The 18,874-nt window shown below is 37.3% G+C and overlaps 1 protein-coding gene across 1 annotated transcript in view; it reads left to right on the top strand.

Annotated features, from left to right (window-relative positions):
• The window catches only part of TDRD3 (tudor domain containing 3), a 109,416-nt gene that overhangs the window by 9,241 nt on the left and 81,301 nt on the right, over positions 1-18,874 (top strand). The window lies entirely within an intron of this gene.

The raw sequence follows: 18,874 nt of genomic DNA, 5'->3' as shown, positions 1-18,874 counted from the left end.
CAGAAATGTTGGGTTTTAAATATCCTATACATTAGTTAATTTTTTATAGTTTGCCTATTATGGAATAGTCAGAACAATATAATTAAAATCAATTTAAGACTGATTCTCCAAGCTGTGCCTATTGTTCGTATTTTCAGGAGTAGTACATTTTCTGCTTCTTTAGAGCAAAAGGAGGATATTTAATTCCAGTAGCAATAATTCTAATACAGCTGACAGAAAGAAGGAAAGGCTCTCTGGGGGATGAATAGTTTGCGAATGTTTCTAATCACATTTTATGTACTTAATGTAATGCATAGTTGTGAGGTGTCAGAATATAGGAAGACTGAACAGATCTAGGACTGATATAGAACCATTGAGCTGCTTCACACATTTAAGGAAAAGGTTACTGGTTTAAATAATCTTTGCAACACTGGTAAGTAATTGAAGCATGATGGGCATTCTTGCATTGGCATCATTTTGAGCCCTTCACTTTGAGAAATGTAGCCTACGTATTAGAAATGGGAGTGATGGCATTAACTGACAGCAAGTGAAGACTTACTCTGAGTTAGAGATGTGCTGAAAATGCTTCTTTGTCAGAGAGTGCTCTCTGGGAAGCATGGTCAAGATTGGCTTTTTCTTTCCTGTTGTTTGTCTCATAGTGCTCCAAGAAGGGCTAGGAGCTTCTTGTACTGTGTCATGTGTGAAAAAGAGCTGTTGAGGAAAGCCAGAGGAGAAAAAGCCATGTGTGTTCAGACAGCTTCGATATACTTACTCAGTGGCATAGAAGCTGTGTCTTTGGCACAGCCCCAACATTTTCCTGGGGAAATGTGAGTTAGAAACAGTATTTACAGCTTATATCTGAGAGAGAAAAAAAAAAAAAAAGAAGAATTCCATTAGATGAAGAAAGAAAACCCTCCTCATTGTTGTGACTTTTGTATGTCAAATTGCTGTGTCCCGTTACAAATCATGGAGTAGCAGGTCTCAAGGAGCAAAGCATGCAAGAGCTCTTGTCCAGTGCTTTCTGACTGCAGGGGCTGTTTCTAGCATCTGCTGTATTACAGCAGTGTTGCTTGCTGAAAGCTTATCCTATCAAAGTTTGGAGTTAGTGAGGTTATCTTGGGCACATCTCTGGGTGTTACCTGGAAAAGTTTGACGTTTTTGCATTGCAGCTATTACTGCAAGATAACAGTGTGTATACTTATCACTAAATCTCTTCTATTAAGTAGTTGTATAGACTCATGTTAACGTTTGTTTGCAATCTGCTGAAGTTTCACTTTGTTATGTTCTTTTACTGGTGTAAAAGACAGTATGTTGTTATCTCAATAGATAAATACTTACATAGATGTGCATCAGCATATACCATTAAAACATCAGCTACAAGTGTATGCTATCCAGGACCCTTACTTGATGCATTAATAACATTTTTTCCCATTTTATAAAGTTATGAAATCACTTATTTAGCTCTGATATTGATGACGTTATACTGAATGGGGAAAATACATCTTTCAACAACTAGATCATCTTGTTATGTAGTATTGCTTGATAGAACGATAGAAATAGAAATTACCATTTATTGTGGAAGTACATTTACACTTCTTTCTTTTGGTTGATGTTACTGTAATTATGGTTATGCTCATTGTACAGTGGGGGTTGGGGAGACATTAAAAGGCATCAGGGTAGTTAAGTTTAGTAGGAGGTTCCAAGTTCATACTTTTTTTTTAATTTGTTAAACTGTGATCCTGTGTCCAAGACATTTGTAAATACAAAGCAGAGATGTTGAGTTCTAAATTACTTTTTGGAATGATAACACTAATGAAGCATTACATTTTTCAACTTCTTAGAACAGTGTTTTATAGCTGAAAGGACTTGCAAGTGCTAAGGTTTCCATTTAAATGTTATTTGGAGGAGAGTGCAAAGGTGGGGGGGAAGTTAGGGAAGGAGCTGAAGAGAAGGTGAGTGATTTTCAAGGGTCTGGTTCTGACTGTGTAGAGTAGTATTTTCTGAATGAGGCATGTTTTGTGTTGAAGTGATGAGCTGCTAAGGAATGCTGAAAGGTTCCTTATGTAAAACATATGATCCATCAAGCTGCTTTTCGTTGAAAACAATGTGTAACGAGCACAGTCACGATTCTTGGTTTTAAAACCTTTTTCAGGGTTGTGTTTTTTAATTCAAATGTAACATATGTATACATACATCTGTATGTATATCATATTGATTGTGTCATATTGTATCTCATATTGAGAGTTGTTGTTCAGCTAGTCTAAGAAACGTCTTGGAGTTCTGATTTGTGGCAAATAATTGCCAAATTCCTCTGCAACTTTTCACTTGAGTGCTATCTGCAGTGTTTTATATATTTTTGATACATAATACTATCAAATTTGTTTGTTTGTAACAATGAAAATCAGAGTAAATGGAGTAAGTGAATGCATCAATGTGTATACTTAATATCTTAAGCTAAACCAGTTTGAGTTTAACAGAATTGTTTTTGAATATGTAGCATATAATGATTTCAAACCATTTTTGTGTAATTTAATAAGGTTTAGTATGTAGCAATTTTTAATTTTATCTTCTCTTAATGGCTGATGAAGTCTGTTACTGTCAAATTGGCCTAAAAGTTTTCTTGCATACATCTTAGAATTGCCTTTTGAAGGACTGGCTAAACTGGAGAAAATCCTTGTGGAATGAGCAAATGAGGAAGCAAGAATTTGTAGTGTTTTTTTTTTTTGTGCTTGAGGTGTTGTTTCATTAATCCAACCTTGAGTTTTGTTACTTTCAACCTTGATAGGTACCTGATACAGAAATTCATGATCGATGCTTGTCATGATTTTAAACTCTTAGGCAAAAAGATTCTCTATTGTGTGGTTTTTAAGATGGAAAAAGATTTCCTTGGACAATGCTGCTAAGGGTTTACCAGTGTGTAATTTTCGCTAAGTTTGGGAATGAGGAAGAGAAGGGAAGAGGAAACATCTTTCTAATAATTTCATTACTCACTGTCTCTTCTGTTTTCCTAGTTTACATTTCAGTTTCTAAACTATGTCACCATATGATAATAATGTGAAGAAATGGAAAAAGCTTAATTTAGTCTTGAATAGTAATAGCTATTATGTACTATCTATGATATTTTCTTCATGCTGTAGCACTAGAGAGATGAACTTAGTGCTTTATAACTGCAGAATTCCACTCTTAAAGGTTCTCCAGTTTCTTCTTTAGGTTTGAGTTTGTAATTTTTTTTTGTTTTCTGTGCAGAATAATTACTGTGTTCCATTGTTGTTTGATTCTTAAATTTTTATCTTCCAATAACAGTAATAACTGACCTCCCCCTTCCTTGCCCCACAGTTATTGGCTGACCACAAAAAAACTAATTTTCTGTCAGATGAAATGTTTCTGCGACTGACTTAATGTCCTGGTTTGATGAAGGAAGGGAAATGAAAGGTTGAGTTAAAGCATCATTCAAAAAAACCAGGGAGAATAAAGACCGTATGTTGCTCTCCTGTTACACATCGTCTGGCTGGGAGGTTAGATGAATCTCTTGAGTGTTAGAGCCCTTAATTTAAATCCATCTTCTTCTTGAGCCCGCAATGCTAAAATACTAATTATAAAACATTAATTAAATCAGAGAATATAAAAATAGTTCCTTCACTACTAGGCTTTATTTCAACACCTGATTTTTACCTGTTATTTCAAAGCACATTTAAGTAAACCATACAAAAGGGAATATCATTTGGTGTCTTATCAAGTTTCTTTTTTTGCAGTTTGTTTATAGCAGTATCGATCAAGTGCAATGCAGGTTTTCTCCTGTGCAAAGTGGTCTTTTAATTCTTATTAACTTTGAAAAAGTGTCTGCTATAGCTACGAGCATTTTAATAAAAAATACTACCAGTTAGGAAAAGTATGATCCTGGTTGCATGTTCAGACTGCACTTACAGATATCTAACTTGGTTTTGCAGTAGTTTGGCTGATCGCTTTCATATTTCATACAAACCTATACTTGTCTGTAGGTCAGTGGTTGAATGAGGCTTCTGTAGCTTATGTGCAGCTGATGAACTGCAACTTGGAAGTAATTATTGGAAATCCTTTAACAGATGCAGTGGTATTTTTTTAGTTTGAGAAATACATGAATGTCTGTAGCTGTAGAGCTTTTCAAATTAGTTGTAAACATGGCTTAGTGTGTGTTCTTTCACATTGAAAGAGCGTGCATACCTTCACACTGCTTATTTTGAGTGATTTTTTTTTTTTTTGTATATGTGCTATAAATCTAGTTTTAAAGGTCTGTAGAAATGGCTATTTTTAGCATAAACTAGAATAAAAAGAAACCTGCCACTGCTGCAGGCTTGAGACTTGAGAATAACTTCTCTCTATGCAGAAGAACTTGATGTGCTGAGTTAAAATTATGCAAATAGTAATAACGGTGTTTGTATTATAAGCATTGATGACTACAGCTGTAAAAGAAATTATTTTATGCTTGGTGTTTTCAGTTATAACATATATTTCTTTTTTCGGTAGCAAGTATTCATCTTTCATCTTTGTCTTCTGAGCAGGTTGTAACTTCTTTGTTTGTTTGTTTGTTTGTTTGTGTTTTGTCGTTTTTGATATGTAGAATGGAGAATGTGTGTTGAGGTGTCTTCAAAAGTTGTGGGTTTTTTTTAGAGCACTAGAACCAATTCTATAAGAACAGTACCCACTGCAGCAGCTATGCTTGGGGACTTTGTGTTGGTGATAAAATTCTGTTCTAAATATTTCAAATAAAATTGGAGGCATTTGCTTAGCATCTTGCTTTGTGAGTCAGCAAACACTGGGGATGTTAAGCTTCTATTATTTCTGAAATTAATATGAAGTATCTTGAAGCAGAAGTAGTCCAGGTCTTTGACACTGATATGGAAGACGTGCTTTAATAACAAAATACCAATTAATAATGTTTCCAAGTTTCACTTTGTATTTTTATGGTTCAGTGGTGTTTCTGTATGGTAATAAAGTGAGATTTTACAGCTTGAATTGAGAAATTTTAATAGTCTCCTTCATAAGTACAGTTGATAAACTAAATAAGGTGATTAAAAATGATCAAATTTATATTTGATCTACTAAAGTTATAGCCTTTTGTTACTTATATGTACAAGTATTATATGTTACATATTCCAGTCTCAATAAACCAACTTTTAAGTATTCTTACTGGAAAAAATACACAAAATGTTCCTTTGAGAAAGCATTATTGGGAATTAATTTTTATAAAGATGCTAGATTTTGCTTTGTTTTGAGATACTCAAAATGTCATTTAAAAAAAAAAGTTCGCTTAGACAACTTCTGGAGGGGCCATCCCAGTTCTAGCTCTTGCTCAAAGCAGGGCTGACCCAGAAGTTAGATCATCCTGCTGAAAGCCTTGTCTGGTTGAGCTTTGAATATCCTCAAGGTGGCCTGCTCCAGTGCTTACCCACTCTCTCTCCCTTATGTCCAGTTGAGCTTTCCCATTTTCTTGCACTTTATCATTTTACTCCACACCTCTCAGAATTGGCTTTGTCTCCTTAAACTACCTTCAAATAGTGTGTGTGAGGGTGCAAATTAGTGCCTCATTTGGTCTGCTCTTGTCAGGCTGAACAAACTTGACAGACCAAAAGGCACTGTCGTATTCTACTCCCATGGGCTCCAGCTGCCAAAAACATCTTAGTGGCCTGTCTTAATTTTGTGGGTCTTCTCTTATAATGGGGACCCCCAAAATGGGACATGGTATTTTAGACATGGCTTTGCACTGGGAGGAGGGGAATAGTAATGTCTCTTGACTTGCTGGTCTGTCTTTACCACTGTATGGGCACACTGGTTTGTGTTCAAGTTGTAGAGAAGTGTGGGTTGGTCTCTCCTCCCAAGTAACAAGTGACAGGGCAAGAGGAAATGGCCTCAAGTTATGCTAGGGAAGGTTTAGATTGGATATTAGGAAAAATTTCTTCACTGAAAGCTTTATGAAACATTGGAACAGACTGCCCAGGTAAGTGGTGAAATCACCATCCCTGGTGGTATTTAAAAGACGGGTAGACGTGGTGCTTAGGGACATGGTTTAGTGGCGGTTTTGGCAGTGTTAGGTTGATGGTTGGACATGATGATCTTCAAGGTCTCTTCCAACCTAGATAATTCTGTGATTCTGTGATTGTTCTTCTCCATGAACCCACAGAGCTGCTTTCTGTCCAGCCTCTTTCCAGCCTCAGTGGGGGGGTATGGCTCGGCACTTATCTTTGGGCTCTGTGACGTTCCTTTTGGCCAAGGAACTGCTATGGTGGTGCTTCTTACATAGTTCAGTTTTTACTAGCATGTCATCTCCTGCACCCTCCCTCCCCAAAAGAAAAACGAAAATTAGTTCTGTTGTGGTTGTGCATCTCTCTTAAACTGTAAAGTAGTTATGTTAATATAATTTTGACAAGCTTATGTTAGCACAAACTATGCTGATGTGTAGTGAAAAAACTAATGTACTACTTGATTATATAAAATGTGATATGTAGAAAGTAAGTACTTAATATGAACCATTACTAGAATGCCTTTTTTGGTCTGGCAACTGCTTGAACTTCTGACTTCTCAAATTTATGAAGTGGAGACTAACACGGAAGATGAAAGATCCTTCGTTTTATGTGGAAGTGGTATTCTGAGTTAACTTTGCTACGGATCCAAGAAACTTAAATTGTTCTGTTCCCTGTGCACATCTTTCCTTGCTCACTCTCTACAGTGGATGATCTTGTGCTGTCCTTTGCTGTGTCAAAGTTTCTGTCCCAGTGCTGTGTCTCTAATCAAGTCCAATAACTGATGTCTGTAGAGAAGCCTGAGAGTGTGACAGATATGCAGAGATTGTGTCTCAGAACGTTTCCCCAGCTTTTAACTATTGTTTTTTGAGCATTTCCTCAGCTGGATGGTTCCTTTCTATTAAATAGAGTTTTGATGAATTTCTTCTGCATGGATCAGTGCAGTTGTTTTTTGAATCTAGTAAAATTTTAGCAGCTACAGAATAGTGAGTAACAACTTTATATGCTGTATGAAGCACTCTTTTCCGAAGTTTGCTGAATTTCCGACTAGCTGATTTAGAGAAAGTGAATAACCAATCCCTTTTTATCTCTTTAAAGTCAATTGCAACCATATAGGTATGTTAAATCCCTTCTTGAGTCTTTTTCATGGTGGAGAAGCCTATTCTGTGCAGTTAATCTTCAAAAGAAAGGTGTTCTGTGTGTTAGATTCGCTTTGTTACCGTCAAATAAAGAAGGGCAGACAGAAGGCAGAGGATCCTGAAAGGAGGGAGGGTTTAGGAGAGGAAGTTATCTGACGAGGACAAGGAGAAAGAGGAAAATGAAGGGGGATAACATGTAGATACGTATCATTCAATCTCTGTCATTATAGAGGAAAGTGCTAAATGACTGAGAAAATGTGACGTGATGCAGATGTGGTAGTATTTAACCCCCCACCTCTCCAAAAAAAATCATTAACAGCTTATTAAGCTAAATATAATGCATGATAAATTAGGTGCAAGTTTCAAAATTGCAAGTGTGTGGCCTTTGGGTGGTGCCTTTTAGCCCGTTACGTACTTGTGAGTTTGGGTAGAAGGGTGTGAACAGTTACAAGAGCTAGGGCTTGGCTTGCACAGGCTTCTGAGAGACTTGGCGACTGGATGTGGGTATGTTCCTATGGTGTTAAACATGCAGAATTAAAAGGTTTCGCTTTATCACGCCATCTCTCTCTGTGAAGATGATATACCTGTTTTACTACTTGGCAGATGAAGAGCGTCATCCGTTTCTGCTTCTCAGCTGAGAGGGGTTTATTTCTTGATGTCATGTCTTAGCTGGTTCTTGCTGGTCTGCCTGTAGCCATTCAAGTCCTGACCCCATCATATGCCATGAATTGTATTTTTCTGTGGAATGCAGATGAATATTACTTCCTAAATGTTGTGACACACACTTGATTTCACTATTTCTCAGTTGGAATATTAGGGCATAAACTTTAAGTAACTTGCATTAAAGAAAGTAAGTAGTCTGGTTTTGAGTCAGCATCATATGATTATTTGACTCCATTGATGAAACGAAAAACAAGCTGAAAATAAGCTTTTGAGATATATGGAAATCTGAAAGTGTCTTCAGGCTTGTGCCCTCCGCTCCTAAAACTAAACTCATTATTGTAAACTTTCCCCTTTGACTCCTGTGACTGCCTGCTGCAGTGCTCTTGGTGCTCTCTAGCGCCTGTGTACTTTCATGCCTTCCTTTCCTTCTCGTGGTCTGTCCTACCCCAGAACACATTCGGCTTCCTCTCACGTCCCTCTCCGTTTGGCAAGCGCCAGCATGTGTTATGGCTGGTTTGGAGCTAGGCGAGTGCTTCAATTGACCAGTTGATTGCTGCTGCTTGAAATGGATGAGAGCCAAGTTCTGTTTCCCTTTTCCACAATGCAACTGCTAATTTGTATGTCTTGCTTCTACCCGGCAGCCGATTTCTGTGAAACTTAGGGGAACTCAGCGTCTCCGAGACCTCTGTTTCTCTGTCAAATTTGGCTGAAATTGGCCTGCGTGATTAGAATTTATCAGTGTGACAGGGCTGCTGGACAGACTGCATAATATGTAATCATTGTTTTCTAAGGGTAATTGAATTCAACTGCATTTTTAAAACTTTTGGATTTGTTCACTAAAACAAAAATGAAGAAACTAAACTACATGTGAAATGGTTTATCTATTTAATCTGTGAAGTGTTTGTTTTTCCAAGTATTGAATACAAAAGGAGGGAGGGGAGACTTGGCAAAAGTGTCTGTCTCTTCCTTATGCTCATTAGTCCGGCAGCTAGAGTGTTTCGGTATGGGTGAAGTGGTACCAGTTTAGGCCCTGGCGATTTGAACCATGTATTCTGCTTCCTGTGAGAGAGTGCTCTGTCTGTGAATCCCTAACATATTCTGTGGTGAAATCATCTTTCTTCTTTGATGCCCTTCCACACTTTATAAATAATCAAACTTCCTTTAGAGTTGCCTCAGCATCTCAGGCAAATTACCCCTTAGGCTTAGTGAGTCAGTCTGTTGTTTTAGGCTTTTTTCCTTTGTCTCTGTGTGTATTTTAACATTTGGAGCAACTTCAACAGAAGGAATTGACAAAGGCTCAAATACCTAGCACTGAAACTGTGAAGAGATGCTAATGTTCACATAGTTACTTGTACACTTACCCACTGCAGTTACTCTTTGCTAGGAAAATGTGCAGCTGCGGTAAATTGTTTCTAATACCTTCATATTTCTAGAAGCTCGTCATTCAAGACAGATTGGAAGTGACCGTTTCCTGAAAGACTTGTGAGGTAGATAAAACTTCAACAGGTTGAAGATGTCTGAAATAAAAATTTGTCTGAAATAAAAATGGCTGAGAATGATGTTCTTATGATTTAGTTTATAGGGCTTATATGGTTATTGGCAGATAATTATCCTGCAAAGCATAAGAGAATAATTTTTGAAGGAGATTCTCTTCATAGAAAATGGAAGTTTCAGCACATCTTATCTTGATTTGAGGCAATGCCCTCAAATTAAGGAAGACAATGGTCCTAAGCGTGGCTTTGCAAATCTTACTTTTTCCCCACGCTGTGGTGAGGCACCATGACTTGTCCTAATTCTTAGCTATGCTGTTCTCCCTGGGAATCAGCGTAAGTTGTGAATTTAACTTCTCTATTTATGCTGATGCATTAGTTTTGCTCACTACCACATCCTCCCTTACCTGGCAGTGATCAAAAGCAGGTGTGCACTAAGGTGTTTAGCTTTTAATACTTGAGACAGAAGCAGACTGGAATTTAACTGTCTGCGAAACTTGTAAGGAAATCAGAACCTGAAGTAGCTGAGCAGGGAGGAGGAAGGGATTAATGAAGGGTCGCAGAATTGCAGTTAATTCTAAATTTCAGTTAATCTGCAATACACTGAATAGATAACAAGAACATAGGTCTCCTGTTACCATGTTTCCACATTGCCAACATATTAACTCCAGCCAAATAACTCTAAATCAAGAAAAGAGAAGAAAAGGAGATAAGAGCATTTAAAAAAAAACCCAACATTTTGTTATTTGACAAAATGGCTGTCATACTAGTTACCTGTTTACGACAATGAAGACAGACTTCATGTTGCTCCATTCTTTCTGGATATCCTTTCTGAATACTGCTGAAAGAACATCAGACTACAGAAAACTGAGTGGTTTCAGTTGAAGTGATATTAAAATAAAAAAAGAAGCAGAGACAAATTTACTGATTTTGTATCTTTTTTTCTAGCTTTGTTCTTCATCCTTATATGTCACTTCTGTCACCCTTTTTTGTCTGGGTCCTTTGCATTTCTTTGTACTGAAGCTTGCAGTTTTCAGTCATATAAGCAGTTTAAAGAGACTTTTTTTTTTTTTTTTGGTCAAGGGAAAGCTGCAGTGTGTAAGAGCTGCTGATGTCTGAAGCTGAGCACCTCAAGTCTTAGTCCTTGTACAGCACCCTCCACCCCATGGCTTGCTTGCAAATTACTGCATCTCACCAGTAAACATAGGTGGAGTTGTGAACACACTTGTACTTAGTTTTGTAAGTTTTCATGATTTGTTGTCGTGTTGCATCTAGAAGGTGGAGCTGGAGCTCAGTTATTTCAGACACATTAATGTTTTCAGGCTTATGAGCAGCATGTATCAATTTAATTTATATCAAGAATACTTCATGATGTGCGTGTTACTGTACAGTTTATTGTGAAGTGAGGCTACACTGAAGTTTGTGACTGCAGTTGTTAGCACGGAGATCAGGAATTTATGTAAATCCATCATTTAAACTTCAGAGCAGATACGGGTGTATGATTACAGATGTGAAGTTAGGCAAAACACATAGTAAAGGATTTGTGCTGGCTGTGGAGGAACGAGATGATGCCCAGTTCAGGGAAGAGTCTGTGAGTAAAAAGGGAGTTCTCTGAACAAATTTGTATGGGCAAAGCAACTTTATGAGATCAGCACTGTGAGTCATATGGCTATTTGACCAGTCTTTCTGAAAGCCAAATTTTGTGTTGTCAAACCATTAACTTCTCTTAACTCCTAGGTAGTAAATAGCATAGTAGTTTGCCAAGTGCAGGCAGTGACTCTTGGCCTTTCAAAGGGTTATTAGTAATGTCAGAGAGATGGGGACAGTCATGTTTGTGGAGAGGGATGCGAAAATTGTCTTATGAGGAACGTATTTTTTTTATTTTATATTTGAGGAGACATTTGCTAGATCCTTGAGTCTGTAAAGACAAAATAAATAGTTGGCCATAAAGGGTAAGCACAGTCTGAGTGTGCAGGAAGACAAGCCCTTACTGAGTTGTTTAGGTAGGCTTTTACAGCTTGTCAGTGGAAGACAGAAGGGGTAAAAAAGAAATGCTTTCTATTTAATCTCTTAGTTGATTCTATCAAAAATATTTTCCTGTGTTCAGTGTGAATTAAAGAGCTCGATGTATCAAAAATATTTCTAAACCTTTAAGGGTGTGAGGAAATCTTGTTGTATGTAAATCTGACTTCATGACATTAACAAAATACAGGTTGCCAGAATAGAAAAATGCCAAGCCAGATGCCAAATTGCTTTGTCTGAGTGTACTTAGCAAAATACTCTTTACCTGCCTCCCTGTTACAGAGAGACTCAATAATATTTACACTTTGCTGATGATCTTATTCTTGGATGGTGACTGAGGGAAGACTGCTTTGCATCAGATACAGAAGGCTGAGAAGTGGGAATTCTGACTAGAGACAGTAGCAGAGTGATCACAAAAGCTGGTGTTTCAGAAGTATGGAGTTTGATTTGTACATTCAGTGCATACTTCTAGATTCATATGAAAATACTAACTATCAGACAACAAAAGGTGTGGTTTTAAGCAGGGCATTCACAGTTAATGCTTGCTGTGTTGACACAACAAGTAAAATCTATCTGTGATTGATTCCATATTGTGAAAAGGTAATGTCATCTCACCTTACAAAGCCCTTGAAGGTAGGTTTAATTATTTCATATTGTTCACTTGAATTCTCTGATGACAATATCCGAACTATAACAAAAAAAATATTAAGGGTGGCATATTTTTTTCATTTAGCGTGGACTGCAAATAGTAGCTATTGAAAGAGTGACTGCCTATTATGGTCTTGCCTATGCCTGAAGTGGTGTATATAAGTACACATAAAAAGACTGTTTATGAACAGTTTGACCTTTAATGTTCTGATATTGTCTTTGAAACCTTAGTGTGTCTTTAATATAATTTTTGTGTAGTGGTACATAGATTTTGAAAGCAACCTGTAGATTTTCTATATATCTCATCAGATAAATTATTGAGAGCTTTATTTTTATGTTTCTGAATTTTCTATCTACATGTGAAAGTACAGTTATAAAATCAATTGTGGGAGGCAGTGCAAGATGGAAGAATTTTTTTGTGGTGCTTACAGAATGAAACAGAGTAAAGATTGTAGGATTTTTTGCATTATTAGCTACTGTTAACTGGCTGCATACCACTTGCTGCAAATTTGAGTTACACGAAGTAGAAATTTAGGTTAGTGTCTATTCAGTGAAAAAACAATAGCAATTTTGTCAGAAAACAGACACTTGTATTAGCAGAAGTTCAGAGGCATTACAGTTATGTGCCTTCTTTGCCTGTTGCAGGTTTCTCTCTTTAATGTTGAGGCGGTCATTTACTTTCTGATGGTAAAATAATCTAGACTGGACTTTGCAAGCAGATTATGTCTCTGGCTGCGAGGGTTGCGGTGCTGTGTCTGCTTGGAGATGGTGATTTCCAGGAGGGACGTCATTCAGTCATCCTGACTTAATGTTGTCTCCTTTCTGTGTGCTTCTGGAGTCTATTGCAGCAGCCATTGGTGCTGTAGGTGTAAAAGTAACTCAGTGTTAGCAGTTTCCTTGAAACCATCCAGATCAATCTGTATCATTTTTGTGAGCCATCAAGTTCAGTCATCGGTGGAGGACAGTAAAATGATTTGTTAACTTCTTAGGCAAGTCCTCTACAATGCTGTCTGCGTAGTAGCTGTTTCTATCTTCCTATTAGAGAAAAGAACGGGAAGCACAAGTGTGGTTTCTCCTAAGAAGGACTTTTTCTTCAATAGTCAGGGAGGGATTCCTTGGGATTCTCAGAAGACTTTAATTATGTATATACATATTTTCAGTTGTTATTTCTGAGGAGAGAATTTCCTTTTTCCTACTGTTATGATTCTGCCTATTTTGTAGAGGCTTTATCTTGTTCTTTGACATACTGAAAGGCTGTTTTGCAGTTGTATTCATATATTGGGTAAATCTTAGCCTGTGCTTTGGAAAGTATAGCTCTTGTCTTGATGCCTGGTGTCAAGAATGTGTAGCCTAGAAGTTATGCTCCAACAATAGACACAAGTTTAATTCTCTGTCCAAATTTAGTTGTCTAAATTTTAAGATGCCTGTGTTGTCCTGGTTACTCCATTAAATTTACAGAAATAATTGCCTCCGGAAGGCCATTCATCTCTTTCGAAGCTAGGTGTCCAAGATAAGAAAGATAAATTGCTGTGGTGATTACAAATGGAGCAGAGTGTGACTTGTTCGGATTCAAATATCCAGCTTACCCTCTGCAGCGAGGGTCACTGACTGCATCTCATCAGAACTGTTCAAATGGCACTAGTTCAGTTGCAGATTGCTTCTTCCTGTTTCTAGCTGTGGAGAGATATATTTACATACATATATATATATATATATATATATATAAAAGTGTAGGTTGACCCTTGCTGCGTGCCTTTGAGGCTCTGGAGGTTTGGATGAGTTACTGCTGTTTGCTTCAACTTTTGGTTCTGGATTCCCAGGTCAGAGGGTCAGTGGTAGTTCATAAAAGTTCCTTTTCACCTGAGCCATTTTTAAAGGAGTATTTGTTTTCTGGGTTGTTTAGCTGTAGTTAAGATGGATGTATAATATGGTCCAGTGATTTTTATTTTTATTTTTAGCATGGTAGACAATATTAATTGTTTTTGCTTTTTAATTATGTTTTTAATTATAGCAACAGATGTAATAAATCACTGTATGTAAAATAAATGTGCTTTTTCATCTGCCTTTTCCTTGGAGGATGTGGAGGAAGATAACGGAGGAAGGAGTGTGTGTGTGTTATCTTTGAAGTATTTCTGAACATGAGATATAACTGTGTTGCTTCAAATGTTTAGTTGTTGATTAAAAACTCCAAATTTTCTCATCAAAATATCCACTTTTTTGCCTCTGAATGCTTCTTACCTCAAATTCAATTTTCCCTTCAGTACTTTTGTGAGGGAGAGGAATGTTATCTCTGTTTTATGGATGGCAGCTGTGGCAGAGTCTTGCTTTTTCCTTGCACGCGAAGAGGGCAGCATGCCCGTGTGAGCCGGGTGCCAAGTCTGGTGGGCGCGAGGGCTCAGTTATGTTACCTGGACATGCAGAGACACCAGTTGAGACTAAGAACTGGCAGGTATGACACGCACCTTGCAGGAGTCTGGTATTGCATCTGAGCTGGATGCTGGTGGTGTCTTGGTAACACTAAGTACCTTAATAGAGAGCTCTTTAACCGCATGAAGATCTCAAAATCCCTGTTACTGGAATACCTTAATTTTTGGCATATTTGTGTAGCGTTGGAATGCTCTAGTTCTCAGGGGGAAAATAAAAACATCATTCTAAACTGAAAACTTGCATGATTTCTTCATTATCATTAGCTGGAAATGAATTTATTTTTAAAGTAGGAAACTTCTAAAACTAATTTTTTTTATAGGAAGAAAACATAACTGTTTTTGCAAGCACAGTTGTTTTCTCATTTGTAAAAACCATGCAACGTGCCCTGTTAGAATTCTTGTGTGTTTTGACTTAAAGTATGACAGCTTGGTGCCAAATTTTTTTGTAGCTCACTATGCTGTAAGTTGTCATGAGTGATTTTACGCTGTTAATATAGTAGCAGGTGTGTAGGAATAGTTAATTGTAGATTAAATAAATCCTTGTGTTACTGTATTGCAGTTCACTTTCACTGCTTAGATTTTGATATTTTTTCGTTTCTGGCCTGTAGTTATAGAAGACAATATAAGACTAAACTAAATGTGAAAGTCTCACTTCTAATTAAGCACACATAATTGTACTGGTAAACCTTCTGGATGTGTTTATGTTGTCAAGGTTTGTAGAGGAAAGGTATGATGTGGTTGTGACTACCTCAGAAAATGCTAGTGACGCTGGGAATAATGCTACAAAACCTTAAATTCATAAATCCTGAGAAATTGTAAGTTCATCTGTATTATATTGCGGCAAATATTTTGACAGTGTAGTTTCTATTTTAACTTCTATACAGGGAAATATAAAACAGCAATTCCAAAACTTAGGGTTGTTACCTGAACTGGGATTATGACAGGTTGAAACAAGGTCACAACAACAAACATAAATCTTTTTTTGTCAATTCTGTAATAGTTTTCAACCAATGCTCTGAATTATCTCAGCTGTAATAGTATACAGGTGAATTGGATTTCATATTGAATGCTGGATGTGAAGCTCAAAGTTACAGTTAGCGCTATCAAATTGTCAGAGAAGCATTAGAGTCTGAGAAATGCAGTTGTTTGAGGCTTTTGAAAGCTGCTGTGATGCTGGCACACCCATTTATGTCTCTGCCCCATACCCAGAATATTTCCAGGGGAGCTCAGGTGAAGATAAGAGTTGACTTTAAATAAATTCCCCCCAAAATTTTGTTTTCTTGCAAAGAAATATCTAAGGTTCTATGGTCTCTGCATTTTAAGGCATCAAGTTTGTTGTATACTATAAATCCCTTCCTAAAGAGTGGACTATTTTTTTATGTATTGTCATTGAAAACTCTTCTTCCCATCTATCAATAACAGTAAGGGCCTTTTGCTATCTAGTCGTTTCTACTGGTTTTGGATCCATCCCAGTGCAAGTTCTGAGTAGAAATTTTTACTTTTTTGATGCTGAAACCTTATATTATGTTATCATCCTTATGTATTATTTTTTTCACTTTACTCTTTTATCTGTAGTAATGGTAGCCATCATAGATGTGTTTTCTTGTCAAGAGGAATGAACTGGACAAAAATGAATTTTCTTCAACAGTTACGGTAACCAGTAAATGGTTGGAAGGGATCAGCTGTTTGTGGTGTTGGCTTCCAATTCAGGGATCAGCATGTTACAGTAAACCCGAAGACATTTTTGCAAATGATGAAGGAACCTACTAGCTGCTGAATTTAATTGCTTGTTGTGGCTTAATTTAGTTGCAGTAGCCATTATAACTGTTGTTTCATAGGTCATTCGTAGTCTGCAGCTACTGTACGAAAACAACAATGTTATAGGAGTAAAAAGGTAAGATACCTTTAGAAGTACTGTGAGAATCTTTTTTGGAAACAGGTGATCCGTGTATAAAACAAATGCTACAATGCATGCATCACTGTCAAGTGGACTCTTAGAAAGTGTGTGGTTTTTTTTTTTTTTTTTTTAATCTACAGTAGTAGTGTATCCATAATAGTAATATGTAATCCATAGTAGTAGCTATGATGGGCCAAGGATAAAAGGAACCAAGATTTATAGGAAGAGGTAGTGAATTTGGAAAAAGTGAACAACCTTTTGGGCTCAGAATCCTTTCAGTTTTTAACAATGAGCAAGGTAAACGCAGATCAATGTAAATACAGTTTTTCTGGATCAGGGCTAGCTTTTATACATTGGATTTCTTGTGAGGGGGGAAGGCGGAATTTAGCAGCCAGTAGATGGAGGGAGAAAAAGGCGGGAGCGGGGGCACTCCTTCCTTGGAAGATCATGCCTGAGACTTTGAGGTGTGTGATTTATGGAAAAGGTTTTTCTTAGTGTCTGGAAATTTTGTTTATCGATTGTTTGAATTTCTTCTGTGGTGCAGTAGCTTAGTTTTATCTGGGAAGTTTTTCTCTATACATTGGGCCTCTCAAATGTGAATACTCCTATGCTTAGTGTGTCTTGACTTCAGGAATCTGCTAAGTCTTCATGAATGCTGCATCTGTGTGTGAAATTGGGAAATTGTGTTCTGAAATGTTTTGCCGTGGCATGATGTTATCTTGTACTTAGAAGGAGATAAACATCAGTATACAGGTGCATATCTCTAGGAATGCAAAATTGTTGCAGTATGCTGAAATTTAAATTGCTTTTAGTTTACTCCCTTGCTGTTTTAGTAGGGTGGTAACAGGAATAGCCCTTTGCTCTAACACAGCTCAGGCTAACAAGTAAGCATTTTTCTTCATGGGCTGTAACAGGGCAGGTTAGAACCAGCATATTTTATACGTCTTGATAAAAAGCTTGACAAATGTACTTTTAAGAAGGTTGTGAAGCCCCTGTACTTGCAGTAAAAAACAGTCACCTTATAGGAGTTTGTATGGACTGGAACTGGGGAAATGTGCTGAATTGCCTAACAAGCTTACAAAAGTGTTTTTACAAGCAGAGATACTTTATAGCACAAATACACTGCTTTGTTAAATGAATTTGTTAAATGATTTACCTTTTGTAGCTAAAGGTGGTTGTAGCTGCTTGAACTACCTGCAAGCTGCTCTTCTGATGGCAGAGCATACCATGTCTCCATAGAAAGGTTTGGGACTGCCACTTGGAGGTTGCAGATAATCTTTGCCCTGAATGTCACTGCTGCAGATATGCAGAGTTTCCTTTTTTTTTTTTTTTTTTTTTTCCCCAGGGAAAGATATATTCATTCTTCTCTGTTGTACTGGTGCAGCCACCCAAATTTGTCATAGTAAAAATTTTGCTGTAAGATGCTGCCAGCAACTACTTGGCTGCCATCCCGCAACAAGAATAGCCTGCATCCAAGTTCTGATGCCAAATCATGTGTAGGTTAACCTTTGTAACCCATTTCAAGTCAGCACGCACTGTCTCTGGGGAACAAATCTGGCCTATTTATAGGGATACTCTGCCTGTATTCGATAGCTTGCATGCAAACTATGCAATTAATGCCTCTAGCAGTTGTTACTGAGAAGCTTCCCCACTGTGAGGCAATGTCTGTGAGAAACTACCCTTGTAGAAAGTAAATCCTCTTTTCACCTTAAGTTTCTACATGACTGAGTCATTGTATATGGAAGTATCAGTAAGGTGTCTATTGCTGAAATAGTGTCACATGCAGGAACAAGTTACAGTTTGTGTCTCTTCACTTTCATCTGACATATGACATGATTGGTAAGTAGCAACATTTCAGTGAAAGGTGTTGTGACCTGTGATCCTGGATGTCATGTGAGGACTGTAAACACTGTAAAGCATACTGTAAGCTGACGTCAGTTAAATTTCAGATGCCATACTTGAATGCTGGCACTTAATATAGTGTAATGGTCCAGCCACTAGCAATTGGAACAGAGGGAAAGTTTAAATGACCAGATGTTCCCCAAAATCTGAACAGTAGGACAAATCTTTTGAGAGAAAAGTTGGTAAATATTTTGTGGTTGTCTGTTTTCTTTTCTTTCTCTAAACAGGTTTTAATTAGGGGTAAGAAATAGGCTTTTCTTTCCAGAAGATAATTGTCTATCTCCCCTTATAATAAAGTAGTATCAGAAAGAACAGGTTAAGGTAGGGGTCTTATTGTGTGAACTGCTCCCTCTTTCTCATTTTATGTCTTTGACCTGTTCATCTGGATTATCTCCATACAGGATTAGGTTAAAAATGTTGGCCTATAGTTGGGTAACAAGATTACCTCCAAAATGCCTGCTATCCACCATATTGTAAAATTGAATGATTCACTCTTTCCTAAGTGTGGCAGCAGAAAAACACTGGTAGAAAAGATTCATGGGCTTTAGCCATTGTTACCGCTCCTTTATATTTTTTTCATGTGAAAATGGGAATCTTAAAACACTCAGGCTAACACTGTGTTCTGTAAACAGTTTGATAATTTTTCAGTGTTTTTATAACCAAACATAATAGGATGACAAGCAACCCCAAACAAAAAATTTAAGAAACAAGG

Source organism: Vanellus vanellus (genome assembly GCF_965231255.1).
Source record: "Vanellus vanellus genome assembly, chromosome: 1".
Lineage (NCBI taxonomy): Eukaryota > Metazoa > Chordata > Aves > Charadriiformes > Charadriidae > Vanellus > Vanellus vanellus.
This window is presented reverse-complemented; position numbering and strand designations above follow the sequence as displayed.